This window comes from Pongo abelii, chromosome 6, assembly GCF_028885655.2.
Source record: "Pongo abelii isolate AG06213 chromosome 6, NHGRI_mPonAbe1-v2.0_pri, whole genome shotgun sequence".
In the NCBI taxonomy this organism is placed as follows: Eukaryota; Metazoa; Chordata; class Mammalia; order Primates; family Hominidae; genus Pongo; species Pongo abelii.
The window spans coordinates 50,152,996-50,175,557 of NC_071991.2; the positions used below are offsets into that span (position 1 = coordinate 50,152,996).

The window sequence follows — 22,562 nt, forward strand, 5'->3', positions numbered from 1 at the left end:
ACATCACAGGTATTAGAAAAAGCAGGCATGCTCTCACTGAACCAACATGGCAATTTTTGCATACAACAGGAAGCATCAAACTCAATGAACTATCGAGGCCAGCTCAGGCACAATTATAGACATAACTTCTTAATCATCGTAACTATCTGAAGAAGGCAATCATATAATTTCAGCCTTTTGTGGTTATTGTAGGATTTAATTCGGTAAAGCATATAAAGCATGTGGCTCAGTGCCAGCCACAAGGGAGGCCCTGAATGCGTGGCACCTGCTCTGCGCATTTTCTCAAGAGAGAAATGAAGCTTGGTGAATGTAAGTAATATGTCGAAAGCCACAGAAATAACAAATGGTAGAGAGAGGATTTGAATTCAGGTCTCTAGACTTTGTCCTCTATTTTTGTGCAGCTTTCAAACTAAGAATAACTTTTACATATTTTACTGGTTAAAAAATATTTTTTTAGAAGAGAAATATATGCCTGGGCACATGAAAATTATATGAAATTCAAATATCTGTGCCATAAATGAAGTTTTAGTTACACAGCCATGCCTGTTTGCTCATGGCTGCTTTCATGTTCCAATGCCAGAGTTGGGTAGTTGGCACAGAGGTCATAGGACCTGCAAAGCCTAAAATATTTAATATCTGGGCCTTTACAGAGAAAGTTTGTTGACCACTGCCCTAGACCTTAGACCCCTGCTCTTTCCATTATTCTCAAGTGCTGGTGGATCCAGATCGGTTGTGACATTGCTTAATCTTCCGGCATTCTTGGGGAATTATTAAACTGCCATGTAGGTTGCACTAAATGCTCCCTGCTGGCTTGAATAGGAGAGTTTTGAAGGTGCCAGATGGGAACAGATTCCTTTCTTTCACCTTAACAAAAATCCAATCTCACTCTCTTTCATGTTCAAGAGCATTTGATTAATTAGGACATGAAGTAGGGGGGCGGTGGGGAGAACAATCCGAGCTGTTGAGCTGGACTGAGCTGGCAGTTTCAGGTGCTCTCATTTCAGCTTCTCCTCCCCATGTCTAGCAGGCTCCCTGAACTCCCAGCTGAGTGTAATCAGAGGCTGTGTAATTGGAGGGTGAATGCACAGGCTTTATAGTCAGAGACCTGTATTTGTACTGTGATTCCCTGCTTGATAGTTGTATGGTTTTGCACAAGTTATTTAACCTCCTTCAGTCTCAGTTTCTGCAGGTCTAACATGGGCATAATGAGAATACCTATGGCTTTGAGTAATTTGGAGGATTAAATGCAAACATATATGAAAAGATTTTTTCCCCAAAGAGGTGGCTCAGTGAGCATTCAGTAAATACTAGCTATTACTATTATTTTTTTTTTTCTGCCTAGTTGTCAGTAGGGACGGAGCTAAATTTCTGATCCTAGTTTAAAAGCCCTTAAAGGTGTTTTTAGGACATTTAAAAAAAGTAATACGTGCACGTAATACAAAATTCAGGTAGCACAAATAATAAAAATAAGCAGCTCACAAAATGAGGTATCCTGGACTGTTCAAGGCAGCAGTATTCATAGTAGCCCTAAACTGGAAATGACCCAAATGCCCACCACTAGTGGAATGAAAAAATCAACTGTAGTATGTTCACACAGTAGAACACCATTCAATAAGGATAGTAAGCTGTCTGCAACTGTATGCAGCAATGTTGATGAATCTCCTGAATCTAATGCTGAGCAAAAGAAGTCAGAAACAAAAGAATACATACTGTAAGGTTCTATTTATGTAAAGAATTAAATCATTCTACATATTTGCTACTTTATATCCTTGTCCTAAATCTCTGCATTCCTCCCTCCCACCCTGACTGACTCTGGTAACCACTGTTTTATGTATTTGTAATGAACGATCCCCAAATAACAAATGTTGGTGAGGATGAGGAGGAACTGAAACCTTTGTACACTGCTGGTGGGAATATAAAACTGCAGTTGCTTAAAATGCTAACCACAGTGTTACCATATGACCCAGCAATTCTGCTCCTAGTTACATACCCAAGAGACAAAACTGTCCACACAAAAAGTTGTACATGAATGTTTGTAGCAGCATTTTATTCCTAAGAGCCAAAAGGTAAAAACCACTGAAATAATCATCAACTGATGAACGGATAAACAAAATGTGCTATATCCATATGATAGAATATTATTTAGCCATAAAAAATGAAATATGGATACATGCTACAACAAAAATGGACCTTGAAAGTGTTAAGTGAAATAAATCAATCACAAAAGATAATATATTACATGATTCCATTTATATGAAATGTAGAGAAATGGCAATTTCATAGACATAGGAAGTAGATTGGCAGTTGGCTAGGGTTACGGAGGTTGTGGGGTGGGAGTTATACCTAAAAGGTATTCGCTTTCTTTTTGAGGTGATGAAAATATTTTAAAATTGACTTTGGTGATGGTTATACATATCTGTGAATATATTAAAAGCCACTCAGTTTTATACTTTTAATGGGTGAACTGTATTGTTATGTGAATATTTTAATAAAGCTGTTCATAAAAAGAAAAAATAAAGTATAAAATTAGGTGAAGCCTGTCTGGGCCTCAGGGCTTACTCTTGGTCAGGGGAAGAGGTGGTACTGGGAATTGGCAGGAGGGGGCATAGAGGCAGATGGTAACATTTCTTGATTTGGGTGCTAGTTACACTGGTATCTTCTGTTTGTGAAAATTCGTCAGCTGATACTTGTGTGCACTGGATTGAACTTCATACTTCAATAAAAATAATAAAAACTAAAATTAAGAAAGGCACCCTTCTCCAACAATTGTTAGTCACTCAGTTCTTTTCCTAGAAGCAACCACTCTTACATCAAACAGAATCTAGAGACAGGCTATTCAGAGATAGCTACTGAGGTACAAGAACATGCATTCTTGTGTATATTGTATTTCTTGTCTTGTTTTTATTTCCCGAGAGCAAGTTTTGATAAACCTAGTCCTACGTCCAGTTGACCACCTACTACAAAGAGGGTGTAGACCTCAGAAAAGGATAGGGGGAGAAGAGGAGATGGGTGGAAGTTCTGATCCTGGGTGACCTTCTTGGACATGGCAAGGTTTCAACAAATGTTCATAAAACTGTCAAAGTTTTATGAATTTAAAGGCTTCAGAATGTCCAAGTTTTCTTCTAGTGTTGGTCTGAGATCCAGATTAAGTCTCTCATGCCTATTTTGTGTTTGAAACAACAGGAATCCCTTTGGGCTGCCCTGATCCCCAAAGCCTTCTATTATTTTTTCTTTCTTTTTAAAATTCATTTATAATTTTTTATTTATGTTTAATTTATTTTTATTTTTGTAGAGACAGGGTCTCGCCATGTTGCCCTGGCTGGTCTTGGACTCCTGGCTTCAAGCAATCCTCCTTCCCCAGCCTCCCAAAATGCTCAGATTGCAGGTTTCCTTCTTTGTTTTTTTGGACGGAGGGAGGGTCTCTCTATGTTGCTCACATTGTAGTGCAGTGGCTGTTCATTGGCATAATCCCACTACTGATCAGCATGGGAATTTTGACCTGCTCTGTTTCCAACTTGGGCTGGTTCATCCTTCCTTAGGCAATCTAGTGGTCACCTGATCCTGGGATAGGGGTAACCATACTGATGCCAAACTTAGTACAAACATCCGATCCACATAGCGCACTACAGCCCAGAGCTCCTGGGCTCTAGTGATCCTCCCACCTCAGCCTCCTGAGTAGCTGGGACTACAGGCATGCACCACCACACCTGGCTGGTCTTCTGTTCTTGATGAGCACTCACCTGGGTTTGTAATTCAGAACAGCATTTATCTTCCTGGTGAAAGTATTTTCCTCCTCTCAAAGTTGTGACATGGTGGGATATTTGAATCTAGGACCACCATGAAACACTGGGGAAGACATTCTCATATTTCTGGCCTTTTATTCCTTCTGATCTTTCTACTTTTGGCAGCATCAGCATCTCCAAATGTTAGTCATCCTCTAAGGCCCAATACAAGCTCCACCCACTCTGTGAAGTCCCCATCGTGTTGCCCTGGAGGACCCTGATTTGTGCCACTCCATGTAGTGCTTCTTTAAACACTCATCAATTACTATTGGTTGCTGACTATTTGTTTTCAGACACAATGCCATGTGCTGAGAATGCAAGGAAAGAAACTCCATTCCTATCTTCAAATCGCTCACATTCTAGTGTTTCAGGGAGATGTGAAATAAGTAAAATACAGTGTTGCACGATATCTGTCCAAAAGAGGGATGATTGGCAAGATCTTCTGGGAAGGAACCAAGTGGACTAGGCAGGCTTCACAGAGTGCCTGTTCAGCTTTGTGTCTTGAGGTATGAGTAGTGCTTTGCTAGAAAGACCAGGTGAGAAAAGGGCATCCAGGTAGTGAGAGCAGTGTATGCAAAGGCATGAAGTAAGGACCACAGGTTGTCATTTACTTATCATTTGATATGTCATTGAATTTACTAGTTTTTCCAACTAGATTGTGAGAGACTCATGGAGAAGATTCCTAACTCAGGCTTCTCATTCCCCTTCCCCCAAATGTCTAGTAAAATTCTGGACACTCATAATTGTGGCAGGCCAGGTGTCACTAACAACTCTTTCAGTACTGACTGAATGGTTAAGTTAAATATTAAAAGCCAGTGCCCTTATACGAAGGCTGGAGTGTAAAAAAAGCCCATCAAGAGTTTTACCTAGGCCTTTCCTGGGACTCAAAGCATGACAAAATAACAAAGGAATTCTTAACAGGACCCATTTAGGATTAAACAAGTTTCACTGGGGGTCTGAAGAAACTCCCTAGGCCTCCACAAACAAGTTTATTGGAGGTCTGAAGAACTCCCCAAACCTCTGTAATTTAGCAGGAGACAAGATAAGGGTAATCCCCCCAGCACCTGGACCCATTTAGATTAAGTAAATTTACTGAGGCTCCAGGGGAAGGTCTTCAGGACTCACACCTTGGTTATAGATTAAAAGAAGTTAACCATTTGTATCTTTAGATGAATGCACACCTTACACGTAGACATATGGTTTGGAAGGTATATAAGCTCCGGAAAACTTTGTAATTTTAAGTTGGTCTGGCAATAATTTCCAGGCCTCCCCGTCACTGGTTGCAGAAAATAAAACTCTCTTCTGAAGTTTCCACAGGATTACCCGGCTGGCCCAGCAGGTGTGCCATGCCATTGCCAACATCTCTGACAGTAGAAAGACTTCTCTGGGCAAACGTCACCCCCCACTTCCGGTTGCCTCAAGAACACAGGTTGAGTGACTGCGGGAGACAGTCCCAAAAGGCTTTGTCCACCAGACCCACTCTGGATCCCATTCAAAGAGGTGGCAGTGACCCTCATTTACCAACTGGCAGAGAGTCCCAAAGTGATCTGTGCCCAGATATGGCAGGGCTGTGCAAAACAGGCCCTGGAGAAGCTAGAAGAGAAGAGAACCAGTCAGGAGGACCCGAAGGAGTCTCCCACAATGCTCCCCACTTTCCTGTTGATGAACCTGCTGTCCCTGGCCGGGGATGTGGCTCTGCAGCAGCTGGTCCACTTGGAGCAGGCAGTGAGTGGAGAGCTCTGTCAGCGCTGAGTTCTCCGGGAAGAACAGGAGCATAAGACCAAAGATCCCAAGGAGAAGAATACAAGTTTTGAGACCACCATAGAGGAGGAGCTGGGGCTGGTTGGGGCAGCAGATGACACGGAGGCAGAACTAATCCGTGGCTTCTGCAAGATGGAACTGTTGGATGGCAAACAGACGCTGGCTGCCTTTGTTCTACTCTTGCTTAAAGTCTGCAACAACTCAGGCCTCTATAGCAACCCAGACCTCTCTGCAGCTGCTTCACCTGCCCTTGGCAAGTTCTGCATGATCAGTGCCACTTTCTGTGACTCCCAGCCTCATCTTCTGTTCACCATGCTAGAAAAGTCTCCACTTCCCATTGTCCAGTCTAATCTCATGGTTGCCACTGGGGATCTGGCCGTCCGCTTTCCCAGTCTGGTGGACCCCTGGACTCCTCATCTATATGCTCACTTTCGGGACCCTGCTCAGCCAGTGTGGAAAACAGTGGGGCTGGTGATGACTCACCTGATCCTCAAGGACATGGTGAAGGTAAAGGGGCAGGTGAGTGAGATGGCTGTGCTGCTTATCGACCCTGAGCCTCAGATTGCTGCCCTGGCCAAGAAGTTCTTCAACGAGCTCTCCCACAAGGGCAATGCAATCTATAATCTCCTTCCAGATATCGTCAGCCACCTGTCAGACCCTGAGCTGGGGGTGGAGGAAGTGCCTTTTCACACCATTATGAAGCAGTTCTTCTCCTACATCATCACCAAAGACAAGCAGACAAAGCCTGGTGGAAAAGCTGTGTCAGCAGTTCCACATAGCCTGAACTGAGCAGGTGCAGCAGGACCTGGCCTACTGTGTGTCACAGCTGCCCCTCATAGAGCAAGGCCTTCGCAAGATGCTTGGCAATTTTGACTGTTTTGGAGATAAACTGTCAGATGAGTCCATCTTCAGTGCCTTTTTGTCAGTTGTAGGCAAGCTGCAACATGGGGCCAAGCCTGAGGGCAAGGCTATAAATACATGAATTTGAGCAAAAGCTTCAGGCCTGTCATACCAGAGATTTGGATGGGATTGAGGAGCTTGAGATTAACCAAACAGATAGCCAGAGAGGCCCATCAGCCAAGAAACCATCCACTGTTTGTAGGCACCAGCCTCTGGCTTCTGCAGCCTCAGACAATGACTTTGTCACACCAGAGCCTCTCCGTACTACCCATCGGCATCCAAACACCCAGCAGCGAGCTTCCAAAAAGAAACCCAAAGTTATCTTCTCAAGTGATGAGTCAAGTGAGGAAGATCTTTTAGCCTAGATGACAGAAGACGGGACACCCAAGAAAATAACCCCCATTCTCAGAGCATCAGTTCATAGGCGCAGATCCTAAGAAGTCATCTTGCCTGTTCCTGTCCTCCCTGTGCAGGGTATCTTGTAGCGTGACCTAGAATTCTAATTCTGTTCCTCTTGTAAAATATTTGCCTGTCTCCTTTTTTGAAAAACAAAAATACATACACGATCTTTAAAATGCAAGGCCTTTCTCTTAAATTAGCCTAACTGAACTGCGTTGAGCTGCTTTCACTTTGGAATATATGTTTGCCAGTCTCCTTGTTTTGTAATGAATAAATGTTTTTATATACTTAAAAAGAAAAACCTCTCTTCCTCCCCAGTTTATCTCCATCTCGTTATTGGGCTACAAGAAACAGCAGCCCGACCCTGTTTGGTCCGGGAACAATATTGGATAGAAATGAAAGACTAACGGCAAAACACAGAAAGCGTCATCTAAAAAGATTTAATTAAGGGCCTGAATTTAAAACATTCAACAGATCCCCATTCTTAGAATGGGAATTTCTCATCAGCCTTGGAATATGAAGGAAACCTTCTAAGGATATGAAATTGAACTTTAATTGTATCAGTTATTATAATCAGGGCCAAGCTGTGATTGGCAACTTGTCTCCCTTGCACTTTCTGCCCTTATTCAACAACCCCCTCTTCGGCCCCCAGGGCTTGCCTCTCAGGAAGACGTGAATTATTTTGAGTGTAATTGGGCCTGGCCTATGATATAGTCATTATCTGAATCCATTGTTTGCCAAGTAATTGCTTTGTGACTTTGGGCAACTTACTTAGATATCTTGGGTCTTAGTTTCAACCTTATAAAATTAGGATGGGTATACTTTGTGAAGATTAAATGTCCCAAGTGTTTGGAACATTATAGGCTCCCAATAATGAACATCTTCCTTTACTTCTCCTCACTTCCCCTTCCTACCCCCTTCCCTTTTTCCTTGAAAGATTTAGAAAGAGATTTTTAAGAAAAGAGATAAGGAGCTAGAGAATCAAGAGAAATGTTAAGACATTTTGCTGTGTACTCTGCTTCATGCCATTTTCCACACATTCCCCCATTCCCAGACATTAAGACTGAGGTTGAAGGTTTGGGGTACAACATCAAACTGAGAGTGGCCACACAGAGGCTCAGCTTTGTTTGGGCGTGAACATTGCAGAGGGAGAACCAGGTATTATTTATTTGGGAGAAGAGACCATTCAGGGGGGCATGGTGCCCATCACACACTCTTTCAAGGGCTGTCACCTGGGAGAAGCATTAGACTTTGGACTAATTCAAGGCTGGGCTCAGGGTCTTTTCTCAGTAATATCTTAGAGTTTCCAAGTAGCTTGCCTTAGAAGGAGGTGATTATCCCATCACTAGAAGTTGTTAAGTAAAGATCCTCAGTTCCATTGGTCAGAGATTCAGGTACTGGGGGAAGATGAATGCAATGGCCTATGCTATGCCTCCCAGACATACGTGTCTAGGATTCTATTGTGATTGACAAATACGCCCCCTTCCCCTGATCCCACTCCCAGGCAGGATATTTCCCCCACTCCAGCAAAGCCTCTTCCACCTGCTCCCCCAGCACCTCACCCACACAAACTGAAGGAGTTCTCAGTTGTAAACAAATCAAACTGGTGAATTCGTTCTCCAGGGCTAGTGACCGAAGGCACTTACTCTCTCAACAGCATTTTAATAAGGACATCAAACCTTGGCCCAGGAGTGACTTAGTAATGTAGGAATTCCAGGTGGTATGGCATGCAGAGAGGAACAGAATGGGCTGGCAGCTTGCCCAAGGTCACACAGCCTAGAGTAAATAAAACCCAGCTGCCACCACCCCTAGTCTCATGCTCTGGCCCCCTCCTGAGGCTGCTTTCTGTCTGGTCACCCTGGGGACTTCCTGCCCCAATCTCAAGCTGTGCTGGTGACTGTGGCATGGCCTGAGTGTGAAGTGGCTGTGATGGTGAGACCTGAAATAGTCCTCCCTTGCCGCCAGACGCTGGCATGAAGAATAGCAGCTTCACGGAGGTTTGATCAATAGATATTATGCGAATGCTTAGAGCAATAACATTCCTCTCCATTACCAGGCTAACACTCCCAGTAAAAAGTGTGCCTTGATCCTGATGGTTTTATATTTTCTGGTTTGTCAGACTGAGATCGGGGTCTAACTGATGCCTATATGAAAGCATAACAGGTACATGACTGGCAGAGGTCCAACTCCTTTTTCTCTGAATTAGAGGCCCTTTTGCTGTGAGCTGGCAAGAGCTCCAGCTCTATGCATGTCAATTGCGTTCTCTGGCCAAAAGCCTTGCTGCACAGTAAACATGACTGGAGCCACAGTGAGCCTCATTTGTGATATGGTCCCATATAAAGAAGGTAGAGAGACAGCAGTGTCCAGATCCCGTCTTTAACTCGTCCCACCCATCACCCCAGGTATAGGGTCCTGGAATCTGAGCATTCATTACATGTTTGTTTGTAGTTGTATAATAAAAATAAGATTTGTCATGTTCTAGAACTGAAGTTAATTGCTAGTAAAAACTCCTACTCTGCTGGATATCAGAACTTAATTGCAGTCAATTAAGTGTTTACTCTTTGTCCTTGTAGTCATCCTTAAGCTTTAGAAAACTCATGCAGTATCCAGTCACACGCGTGCGCGGGCGCTCGCGCACGTGTGTTTGTGTGTATGTGTGTGTGTCTAAGATGCCTGGTTCTTGGTGTCATCTCTTATCATTGGCATCTATTAAGATATCTCTGATTCCACCTTGCACTTAGCTGTCAGCAGATCAAAGTGGTACTCCTTGTTCCAAATGCAGGGCTTCCTTGGGCCACAGGCTTTGTCACAAAGGCATGGCTCTTGTTGCACAGAATAAGTACATTCTTCTGATCCCTGCACCAGGCTGCAGGTGCAGAGACCCACAAGTGGCTGTTTCAAGCTCTCTGCCTAGACACTCACCTAGGCATTTCTTCTCACTTTCAATATGCAGAAGAGGGCCCCTGTGCCTTACTCGCTCTCTGGACTGTCTCTTGAGAAAGCGGGTAGGGTGGGTTACAGATGCCCTTGCTCGTGATGTTCTCCAACCTGTAGCTCCTATTTCATGCCCCAAATCCTCTTCAGTGTCTGCCCTAGGGTTAAGGTCTCTCTCTTAGAAATGCCTCTTTTTTTTTTTTTTTTTGGTGGAGTCTTGCTCTGTCGCCAGGCTGGAGTGCAGTGGTGCAGTCTTGGCTCACTGCAACCTCCACCTCCCAGGTTCAAGTGACTCCCCTGCCTCAGCCTCCTGAGTAGCTAGGACTACAGGTGCGTGCCACCATGCCCAGCTAATTTTTGTATTTTTAATAGACACAGGGTTTCACCATGTTGGCCAGAATGATCTCAATCTCTTGACCTCGTGATCCACCTGCCTCGGCCTCCCAAAGTGCTGGGATTACAGGCAAGAGTCACCGCACCCGGCCAGAAATGCCCGGCCATGTTTAAGCTCTTGTCTCCTCCTCCCTGCATACTCCTCACTCTTTCCCATTCTTGGATCCAGGTAGCCTGGTTTTCATTTTTCCTTCTAAATCACTTGAAACTCAAGACCAAGAAATAGGCTACTTTGTTTTTCTCATTTCCTAATTAACCTGCATTGTGGCAGTGAAAACCTCATGATACAGTTTTCCAAATAGAGAATTATGTAATGATAGAAATGCTAAGACAGGGATGGGTGGAGGGAGAACACTTGGTTAAGAAGCAAAAATATTACAGCAGGTCCCCCCTTATCTGTGAGGGATATGTTGGAAGAGTCCCAACTGCAGATAGTACTGAACTCTGTATATACCATGTTTTCTCTTATACATACATACATAACTATGATAAAATTTAATTTATAAATCAGGCACATAAAAAATGAACAACAATAATATACTGATACCATATGATAATGATAAATATATGTTGTAATAAAAGTTATGTGAATATGGGGTCATTCTCTCTCAAAATATCTTACTCTACTACACTATTAACTGAAACCATGGAAAGTGAAACTGTGGATAAGGGAGGACTACTGAATACAGCTACATTTGATTCTTTTATTGCTTGCAATCTTTTTTGATCAGAATTCCAGAGAAAATTAAGCTCCATGGAAAACAATTTGAGCTTTCATTTTCTCAATTTTTCCAAGGTTGGTATCGAGGTAGAAACATTTTGGAGGCATAGGAAAGAAATAACTGATTATATCGATGGATGCTTTAGTGAAGTGGTTCTGAGTGTGTAGTCTGAGGACCTCTGAGGGTCACTAAGACTCTGAATCCATTAGGCAAAAACTATTTTTATAATAATACTGAGATTGTATTTGTCTTTTCACTTTCGTTTTCTGATGAGTGTACTATGGCTTTTGGAAAACTCAACTGTATAAACACGAACACCTGTGTACACATAGAAATCAGATGTGCAAAGATTGCATATATTGGGAATATCAGATAAACAGTATTATATAATATTTAAAAATAGGCCGGAGATGGTGGCTCACACCTGTAATCCCAGCAATTTGGGAGACCAAGGCAGGAGGACTGTTTGTGACCAGGAGTTTAAGACCAGCCTGGGCAACACAGTGAGACCCTATCTCCAGAAAAAAAAAAAATTAGCTGGGCTTGGTGGTGCACACCTATAGTTCCAGCTACTTGGGAGGCTGAGATGGGAGGATGGCTTGAGCCTAGGGGTTCAAGTCTGCAGTGAGCTATGATCATGCCACTGCACTTCAGCCCCGGTGACAGAGCAAAACCCTATCTCTAAATAAATAAATTGATAGATAATATATTAAAAGAAATTAGGCAGAAAATTGCAAGTTTGATGAAAGAGGAATTCTCTAATTGACTAGATAAATTTAAATAAGAACAAAATAGAACTTTTAGAAATGAAAAAATAATTGTAATAAAGTTAGAATCTCAATGAATATGTTGATTAGAAGGTTGGAACCAATAAAAAGAGAAATAGTAAACTTGAGGATTGGACCAAATAAATTACTCAAAAAGCAATAGAAAGAGACAAAGAGATAGATCAAGGAGAAGTGAAGAGGCATAATGAATAGGATGAGAAAGTACAACAAAAATCCCACTGGAGTTCCAGAAGAAGACAATAAAGAGAATGTGAAAGAGGCACTATCGTAGTGACTAGGAATTTTCTATAATCAGTAAAGGATGCCAATATAGTTGTCCCTTTGTATATATGGGGTTATTGGTTTCCATGGATATCCTTCCAAGGATACAAAAATCCCTGAAATAAAATGATGCTGTATTTGCATATATTAACCTAACTTAAATTATCTTTAGATTACTTTTAATTCCTAATACAATGTAAGTGCTATGTAAGTTGTTGTTATACTATATTGTTTAGAAAATTATGACAAGGAGAACGTCTGAACATGTTCAGTATAGATGCATTTTTTTCTGAATATTTTCAATTCACAATTGGTTGAATTCATAAATGCAGAACCCATGGATACAAAGGGCCAACTGTACTCAGATACTGAAAACATGACAAAGTCCTGGTTTTAAATAATACATACCCTTGTCAAACAATGTCACAGCTTTAGAATGGGGAACTGGTTTTACAGAGATGACGGATGTTGTTTTGAATCACAAATCTGATGGATTATTCATCATAAGCAGAAGGCCTTGGGGATGAGGGATTCCCAATGGGACAACTAGTGTTTCAAACAGGAAGAAGGAATGGGGAGACTTCATCTGGGTCCAAGGGTAACACTAGAAGGAAGTCCAGCCATCTGCATTCATTTTGACAGTTCAATGGACATCTATTGAATCCCTGCTAGGTGCCAGAAAGTCACCCAGCAAAATTGGGGTCCTTCCCATTTCCTCTGCTCTTCCTGCCCGGTTTATCCTGAGGCCCACTGCTACCAGATACAAGGTTAGGCACATGTAGACTTGCTCTCAAAAAAGAAGAAAAAGGAAGCACCTAAAACATAAAAACATAAAATTTTAAAACAACAATAAAATGGTATACCAGACAAATATTAATTAAGAAAAATTCTGTAGTGATATCAATATGAGACAAAAATCTTTTTAATGCTAAAAGCATTACTAGAGATAGAGCTACTGTATATTGATTACTAGTTAAATTCACCAGGAAGATGTAGCAATTCTAAGCCCATTAGAATAAATAAAGTAAGAAAATAATAGAACTATGGGAGAAAAAGATAAATCCACCGCCAGAACTTCAGATTTTAGCAAGTTCTCTTATTTATTTAAAGATGGAATACATCATAATAATCAGCAAGGATAGAGCAGATTTTAACTACACAGCAAACAAACTTGACCTAATGTAAACATATAAACTAATACTTCTCAAATCAGCTGAACACATGTATTCAAGGGTACATAGAAGAGTATCAGATTATTATGTATTAGACCATATGTCATTTCATCTTATTCAAAAAAACTAAAACATACAGGAAAGTAAGCTAGAAAATGATAACAAAAATATAACTAGACAAGCCTGGTACTTTTGAAAATTAAAAAGCACACTTCTAACTAAAAGTTGCCCAAAAAGAAATCATAATAAAAATTATAGATTTGTTGATCATAATGAGATAGTAATGAAAATAACACATAATCTAATCTTCAACAAAGCTGATATGAGGTTAGGAGTTCAAGACCAGCCTGGCCAAGATGGTTAAAACCTGTCTGTACTAAAAATACAAAAATTAGCCAGGCATGGCGGTGGGTGCCTGTAATCCCAGCTACTCAGGAGACTGAGACAGAGAATTGCTTGAACCCAGGAGGTGGAGTTTGCAGTGAGCCGAGATCATGCCACTGCAGTCCAGCCTGGGTGACAGAGTGAGACTCCATCTACCAAAAAAAAAAAAAAAAAAAAACAGAGAGAGAGAGAGAAAGAAAACAAGTTATGGGGAAAAGACTCCTGATTCAATAAATAGTGCTGAGATAACTGGCAAGCCATAGGCAGAAGATTGAAGCTGGACCCCTTCCTTACACCAAATACAAAAATAAACTCAAGATGGATTAAAGATTTAAATGTAAAACCCAAAACTGTAAAAACCCTGGAAGATAACATAAGTAATACCATCCTGGATACAGGAAGGGGCAAAGATTTCACGACAAAGACACCAAAAGGAATCACAACAAAATCAACAATTGACAAGTGGGATCTAGTTAAACTTAACAGTTTCTGCACAGCAAAAGAAACTATCAACAGAGTAAAAAGACACCCTGCAGAATAGGAGAAAATATTTCAAACTCTCATTTGACAAAGTTTTAATATCTAGCACTTATAAGAAACTTAAACAAATTTACAAGAGAAAAACAACCCCATTAAAAAGTGGGCAAAAGACATGAACAGACACTTTTCAAAAGAAGACACATGCAGTCAACAAGCACATGAAATAAAGCTCAATATCACTGATTATTAGAGAAATACAAATCAAAATCACAGTGAAATACCATCTCACATCCATCAGAATGGCTATTACTAAAAAGTCAAAAAATAACAGATGCTGGTGAGGTTGCAGAGAAAAGGGAAGAATTATACACTCTTGGTGGGAGTGTAAACCATTGTGGAATGCAGTATGGCCATTCAAAGAGATGAAAGCAGGGCTACCATTTGACCCAGCATTTCCATTACTGGATATATACCCAGAGAAATATAAATCATTCTACCATAAAGACACATGCATACAAATGTTCATTGCAGTACTATTCACAATAGCAAAGACATAGAATCAACCTAAATGCCCATCAATGACAGATTGGATAAAGGAAATCTAGTACATATACATCATGGGATTCTATGTAATCATAAAAAGAATGAGATCATGTCTTTTGTGGGAACATGGATGAAGCTGGAGGATATTATGCTTAGCAAACTAATGCAGGAACAGAAAACCAAATACCACATGTTCCCACTTACAAGTGTGAGCTAAATGATGAGAACTTATGAACACAAAGAAGGAAACAACAGACACTGTGATCTACTTGAAAGTGGGGGGTGGGAGGAGGGAGAGGAGCAGAAAAGATAACTGTTGGTTACTGGGCTTAATATCTAGGTGATGAAATAATCTGTACAACAAACCCTTGTGACATGAGTTTACCTATGGAACAAACATTCATGTGCACCCCCAAACCTAAAAGAAAAAAAAGGAGAGAGATTGAGAGAATAACACATTATAATTTGTGAGACAATGAAACTAAAAAATCCTTGAGAAAAACTTATGGTTCCTAACTGCTTATATTAGAGAAGAAGAAAGTGAAAATAAACTATCTAAGCAACTAATTTGACAAGTTAAAAAAAGGTGCAATTGATTTTGCCAAAAATGGCAGAGTAGGGAACTCTAAGGTTCCATACATCCAGCAACAAATGCTGGCAAAAACTGGTAGAATCAACTTTCACAGAACTAGGAAACACAGTGAAAAACTAACAACAACCAGGGGAAGCTTAATGAAGAAAGAAGCTGCTGCATTGTGGTAAGAGGGTGTTAGAGAATTTAAAATTGCCTGCTTGCCACCCCTCCTCCCCAGAGTAATGGTGGCCATGAAGATACTGTTCTAGTTTGCTAATGTCACAGGGGACAGTATAGACTTTACTCTTGAAGAGTTTTGGTTGTGTGTTTTGACCTGTCTGGCAGCTCCCTGAAGGATCAGTTCAAAGTGTGCCTTTGTTTTACCTAGCTTGGAATATTCCCAGGGTCATAGAGCTTTCTGAACCACATTTGCTAAAAATATTTAAAGCCAAAGGAATTGTCCACAGCAGCTTGGAGCAAGTGATAACAGTCAGGACAAACAATAGATCAAGAATCCTAGGAAGAATGAGGTTAGGAAAGAAGATGTATGGGGAAATAACAATTTTCAAAGGCACCAATATGTACAAGTAAATCAAAGAGATCAAATTGCATACTCAGGACTGAATAAACTCTTGAAAAAGACATGAGAAGACCCTGAGCTTTCACCTCTGGGTATCTCAGAGGAAGGCAGAGAGAGAAAGGCACAGAAAGAATATTTAAAGAAATAATGGCCAAAACTTTCCCAAATGACACAAATCTACACATGCAAAAAGCCTGATGAACTCCAAGAAGGAGAAACTTACAGATATCCATACCAAGACACCATATTACTAAATTTCTGAAAGACGAAAGACTAAGAGACAATCTTAAAAGTAACAAAAAAGCAATGACTTGTCATGTACAAGAGCACCTCCATAAGATTGACAGTAGGTTTCTCTTCAGGAATTATGGAGGCCATAAGGCAATGGGATAACATATTTAAGGTGCTGAAAGAAAAATAATCCTGTCAATCAAGAATTCCATATCCAGGATTTACAGAGGATCACGGTGGACAGGAGGCAGGACTAGATTGCAGCTGTCTCTTAGATGGACAGAGCAGTATGTGGAGTCTTGCTTCATGAACTCTTGCTCCAGAATGACTGCAGGAATAAATCAGGAAAGCCGAGAGAACCCACAGACCCTCTGCAGGAAGCAGATTGTTCCTGCAAGACCTAGGAGACACCCCAAATCCTGTGAGTGCCCAAACTGTGAAAGTGGGAAAGGGAGATTGTCCACCCCCAAATACACACCATCACTAGGTAACCTAAAGGTCTAGATGACAGGAGAATATTCTGACCATACCTGGAGCTAAGTCAATTTAGAGAGCCAAGTGAAATACAGGGGTAGAGGAAGCAGCAGGAAACCCCTGTGGGCTCTGTGGGTCCCCTAACAAGCCATTTCTGCCTTGCCTCACAGGGGTTCTCGGGGAATGCTGCCAGAAGCACTGGGAAAAGGCTACAAGGAGAAGGAAACCTCCATCTGAACTTTGTAACAATTGCTACCAAACTAGAAGTCTCCTGGACAGAACTTGGGGGAGGCTGTGTATCTGGTATGTAGACTCCACAGGTGGGGAAGTACTAAAGCCATACTTGCTTTCACAGCTGGGAGGCAGGTAGCCTGGGACAGGTTCTCAGCCCTGCTCACCCACTGCCTGGAAACAAACTCGGTGCTGTTTCCGGGGCATGGTGGGAGTGAGACCGGCCTTTTGGGTTGCTTGGGAGCTGGGTGAGGCCTGTGACTGCCAGCTTTCCCCAACTTCCCTGACAACATGCATGACACAGCAGAGGCAGCCATAATCCTCCCAGGAACATAACTCCATTGACCTGGGAACCACACCATAATTACCCACAGCAGCTGCAGTAAGACCTCCCAAGGAGAGTCTGAGCTCAGACACACTTAGCCCTGTCCCCAACTAATGGTTCTTTCCTACCCACCCTGGTAGCTGAAGACAAACGGCATATACTCTTGGGAGTTCTAGGGCCCTGCCCACCACCTGATCCTCCCCATACTACCACAGCTGATGCTCTCTTAAAAGCACCACCTCCTGGCAGAGGTCAACAAGCACAAAAATAATGCATTAAACAACCAAAAATAAGGAACTTCACAGAGTCCATTTCACCCCCCTGCCACCTGCACCAAAGCAGGTGCTAGTATCCATGGCTGAGAGACCCACAGATGATTCACATCACAGGACTCTGGGCAGACTCTGGCAGTACTAGCCTGGAGCCTGGTAGACCTGCTGAGTGGCTAGATCCAAAAGAGAGATAACAATCACTAGAGCTCAGCTCTCAGGAAGCCACATCCCTAGAAAAAGCAGGGAGAGTACTACATCAAGGGAATACCCTGTGGGACAAAAGAATCTGAACAACAGCTTTGAGCTAGGGCCTAGGGACCTTCCCTCTGACAGAGCCTACCCAAATAAGAAGGAACCAGAAAACCAACTCTGGTACTATGACAAAACGAGATTCTTTAACACCATCCCAAAAAATCACACTAGCTCACCAGCAATGGACCCAAACCAAGAAGAAATCCCTGATTTACCTGAAAAAGACTTCAGAAAGTCAGTTATTAAGCTAATCAAGGAGGCACCAGAGAAAGGTGAAGCCCAATTTAAGGAAATAAAAAAAAAAATCAAAACTTCCGGAAACAATGGATGCACTTATAGAAATGCAAAATGCTCTGGAAAGTCTCAACAATAGAGTTGAACAAGCAGAAGAAAGAACTTCAGAACTCAAAGACATGGTTTTCAAATTAACCCAATCCAACAAAGACAAATAAAAAAGGAATAAGAAAATATGAACAAAGCCTCAAAGAAATCTGGGATTATGTTAAATGACCAAACCTAAGAATAATTGGCTTTCCTGAGGAAGAAGACAAATCTAAAAGTTTGGAAAACATATTTGGGGGAATAATTAAGGAAAACTTCCCCGGCCTTGCAAGAGACCTAGACATCCAAATACAAGAAGCTCAAAGAACACCTGGGAAATTCATTGAGAAATATCATTGCCTAGGAACATTGTCATCAGGTTATCTAAAGTTGAGATGAAGAAAAGAATCTTAAGAGCTATGAGGCAAAAGCACCAGGTAACCTATAAAGGAAAACCTATTATATTAAACTCAGCAGATTTCTCCACAGAAACCCTACAAGCTAGAAGGGATTGGGGCCCTATCTTCAGCCTCCTTAAATAAAACAATTATCAGCCAAGAATTTTGTCTCCAGCAAAACTAAGCTTCATAAATGAAGGAAAGATACAGTCTTCTCAGGCAAACAAATGCTGAGAATTCGCCACTACCAAGCCAGCACTATATGAACTGCTAACAAGAGCTCTAAATCTTGAAACAAATCCTGGAAACACATCAAAACAGAACCTCTTTAAAGCATAAATTTCATAGGACCTATAAAACAAAAATAAAATTAATAAAGAAACATAAAACCAAGGTGTACAGGCAGCAAATAGCACAATGAATGGAATGGTACCTCACATCTCAGTACTAACATTGAATATAAATGGCCTAAATGCTCCACTTAAAAGATACAGAATTGCAGAATGGATAAGAATTCACCAACCATCTGCTCTGTCTTCAAGAGACTCACTTAACACATAAGGACTCACATAAACTTAAGATAAATGGATGGAAAAAGACATTCCGTGCAAATGGACACCAAAAATGAGCAGGATTAGCTATTCTTATACCAGGCAAAACAAACTTTAAAGCAACAGCAGTTAAAACAGACAAAGAGGGACATTATATAATGATAAAAGATCTTGTCCAACAGGAAAATATCACAATCCTAAATATATATGCACATAACACTGGAGCTCCCAAATATATAAAACAATTACTACTAGACCTAAGAAATGAGATAAACAGCAACACAATAGTAGTAGAGGACTTCAGTATTCCACTGACAGCACTAGACAGGTCATCAAGACAGAAAATCAACAAAGAAAGAATGGATTTAAACTATACCCTGGAACAAATGGACTCAACAGATATTTACAAAACATTCTACCAACAACTGCAGAATAGACATTCTATTCATCAGCTTGTGGAACTTTCTCCAAGATATATGATAGGCCACACAATAAGCCTCAATAAATTTAAGAAAATTGAAATTATATCAAGCACTCTCTTAGATCACAGTGGAATAAAACTGGAAATCAATTTCAAAAGGAACCTTCAAAACCACGCAAATACATGGAAATTAAATAACCTGTTCCTGAATGAGCATTGGGTCAAAAGTGAAATCAAGATGGAAATTAAAATATTCTTCAAACTGAATGATAATAATGACACAACCTATCAAAACCTCTGGGATAGTACAAGGAAAGTTCATAGCCATAAATGCCTACATCAAAAAGTGTGAAAGTAAACAAACAGTCAATCTAAGGTCACACCTCAAGGAACTAGAGAAACAAGAACAAATGAAACTCAGAAAGGAAATAACCAAGATCAGAGCAGAACTAAGTGAAATTGAGCCAAAAAATAAATACAAAAGATAAATGAAACAAAATGCTGGTTCTTTGAAAAGGTAAATAAAATTGATAGATCATTAGCAAGGTTAACCAAGAAAAGAAGAGAGAAAATCCAAATAACCTCACTAAGAAATGAAACGGGAGATATTACAACTGACACCACTGAAATACAAAAGATCATTCCAGGCTACTATAAACACCTTTACACATATAAACTAGAAAACCAGAAGAGATGGATAAATTCCTGGAAAAATACAACCCTCATAGCCTAAATAAGGAAGAATTAGATACCCTGAATAGACCAATAACAAGCAGCATGACTGAAATTATAATTTAAAAATTATCAAGAAAGAAAAAGTCCAGGACAAGACGGATTCACAGCAGAATTCTAACAGACATTCAAAGAAGAATTGGTACCAACCCTTTTTACACTACTCCACAAGACAGAGAAAGAAGACTCCCTCCCTAATTCATTCTATGAGGCCAGCATCACCCTAATACCAAAACCAGGAAAGGACATAACCAAAGAGGAAAACTACAGACCGATATCCTTGATGAACATAGATGATAAAATCCTTAACAAAATACTAGCTAACTGAATCCAGCAATATATCAAAAAGATAGTCTACCATGATCTTGTGGGTTTCATACCAGGGATGGTTTAACATATGCAAGTCAATAAATGTCATACACCATGTAAATAGAATTTAAAACAAAAATCATATGATCATCTCAATAGATTCAGAAAAAACATTCAACAAAATCCAGCATCCCTTTATGATTAAAACACTTAGCAAAATCAGCATATAAGGGACTTACCTCAATGTAATAAAAGCCATCTTTGACAAACATACAGCCAAAATAATATTGAATGGAGAAAAGTTGAAAGCATCCACTCTGAGAACTGGAACAACACAAAGATGCCCATTCTCACCACTTCTCTTCAACATAGTACTTGAAGTCCTAGCCAGAGCAATCAGAGAAGAGAAAGAAATAAAGGGCATCCAAATTGTTAAAGAGGTCAAACTGTTGCTGTTTGCTGATGATACAATTGTTTACCTAGAAAACCCTAAAACTCCTCCAAAAAGCTCCTAAAACTGATAAAATAATTCAGCAGTTTCCAGATATGAAATTATTGTACACAAATCAGAAACTCTTCTATACACCAACAGTGACCAAGTTGAGAATCAGATCAAGAACTCAACCCCTTTTATAATAGCTGCAAAAAAATAAAATACTCAGGAATATACCTAACCAAGGAGGTGAAAGACCTCTATGAGGAAAACTACAAAACACTGCTGAAAGAAATTATAGATGACACAAACAAATAGAAACACATCCTATGCTCATGGATGGGTAGAATCAATATTGTGAAAATGACCATACTGCCAAAAGAAATCTACAAATTCAATGCAATTCTCATCAAAATACCACCATAATTCTTCACAGAACTAGAAAAAACAATGATAAAATTCATATGGATCCAAAAAAGAGCCCACATAGTCAAAGCAAGAATAAGCAAAAAGAGCAAAGCTGGAGGCATAACATTACCTGATTTCAAACTATATGATAAAGCCATAGTCACCAAAACAGCATGGTACTGGTATAAAAATAGGCACATAGACCAATGGAACAGAATAGAGAGCTCAGAAATAAACCCAAATACTTACAGCTAACTGATCTTCAACAAAGCAAACAAAAACATAAAATGGGGAAACTTTTCAACAAATGGTGCTGGATTAACTAGGAAGCCACATGTAGGAGAATAAAACTGGTTCATCTCCCACCTTATACAAAAATTAACCCAAGATGGGTCAAGGGCTTAAATCTAAGACCTGAAACTATAAAAATTCTAGAAGATAACATTGGATCTAGACATTGGCTTAGGCAAGGATTTTATGACCAATAACCCAAAAGCAAATGCAATAAAAACAAAGATAAATAGTTAGGACTTAATTATACTAAAAAGCTTTTGCATGGCAAAAGGAGCAGTCAACAGAGTAAACAGACAACCCACAGAGTGGAGAAAATCTTCACAACCCATATATCTGACAAAAGACTAATATCCAGAACTCAAACAAATTAGCAATAAAAAAAATCTCATCAAAAAGTGGGCTGAGGTCATGAATAGACAATTCTCAAAAGAAGATATACAAAAGGCCAGCAAAAATATGAAAAAATGCTCAACATCACTAATGATCAGGGAAATGCAAATCAAAACCACAATGCAATACCACTTTACTCCTGCAAGAATGGCCATAATAAAAAAATTAAAAAAAAAAAAGGGTTAGCATGGATACGGTGAACAGGGAACACTTCTACACTGCTGATGGGATTGTAAACTAGTACAACCACTATGGAAAACAGTGTGAGATTCCTTAAAGAACTAAAAGTAGAACTACCATTTGACCTAGCAATCCCACACTGTGTATCTATCCAGAGTAAAAGAAGTCATTAAATGGAAAACATACTTGCACACGCATGTTTATAGCAGCAAAATTCACAATTCCAAAAATATGGAAACAATCTAAATGCCCATCAATCACCAAGTGGATAAAGAAACTGTTTTTGAGAGAGGGATATATATATATATATGTATGTATATGTATATACATATACACACACATATATACATACATATACAATGGAATACTACTTAGCCATAAAAATGAATGAATTAATGGCATTTGCAGCAACCTGGATAAGATTGGAGACTGTTATTCTAAGACTCAGGAATGGAAAACCAAACATTGTATGTCCTTACTCATAAGTTGGAGCTAAGCTATGAGGATGCAAAGGCATAAGAATGACACAATGAACTTTGAGGACTCAGGGGGAAAGGGTGGGAAGGCACTGAGGGATAAAGCTGTACAAACAGGGTGCAGTGTATACTGCTTGGGTGATGGGTGTACCAAAATCTCACAAATCACCACTGAAGAACTTACTCATGTA

The 22,562-nt window shown here is 40.3% G+C and overlaps 1 protein-coding gene, 1 long non-coding RNA gene and 1 pseudogene across 6 annotated transcripts in view; 2 read left to right on the top strand and 1 right to left on the bottom strand.

Moving 5' to 3' along the window:
• NPSR1 (neuropeptide S receptor 1) overlaps positions 1-22,562 on the bottom strand; it is a 233,521-nt gene that overhangs the window by 121,458 nt on the left and 89,501 nt on the right. The window lies entirely within an intron of this gene.
• The window catches only part of LOC112134320 (uncharacterized), a 427,542-nt gene that overhangs the window by 1,155 nt on the left and 403,825 nt on the right, over positions 1-22,562 (top strand). The gene's annotated exons all lie outside the window — the stretch shown is intronic.
• On the top strand, positions 4,208-7,051 carry LOC134761702 (condensin complex subunit 1-like; annotated as a pseudogene).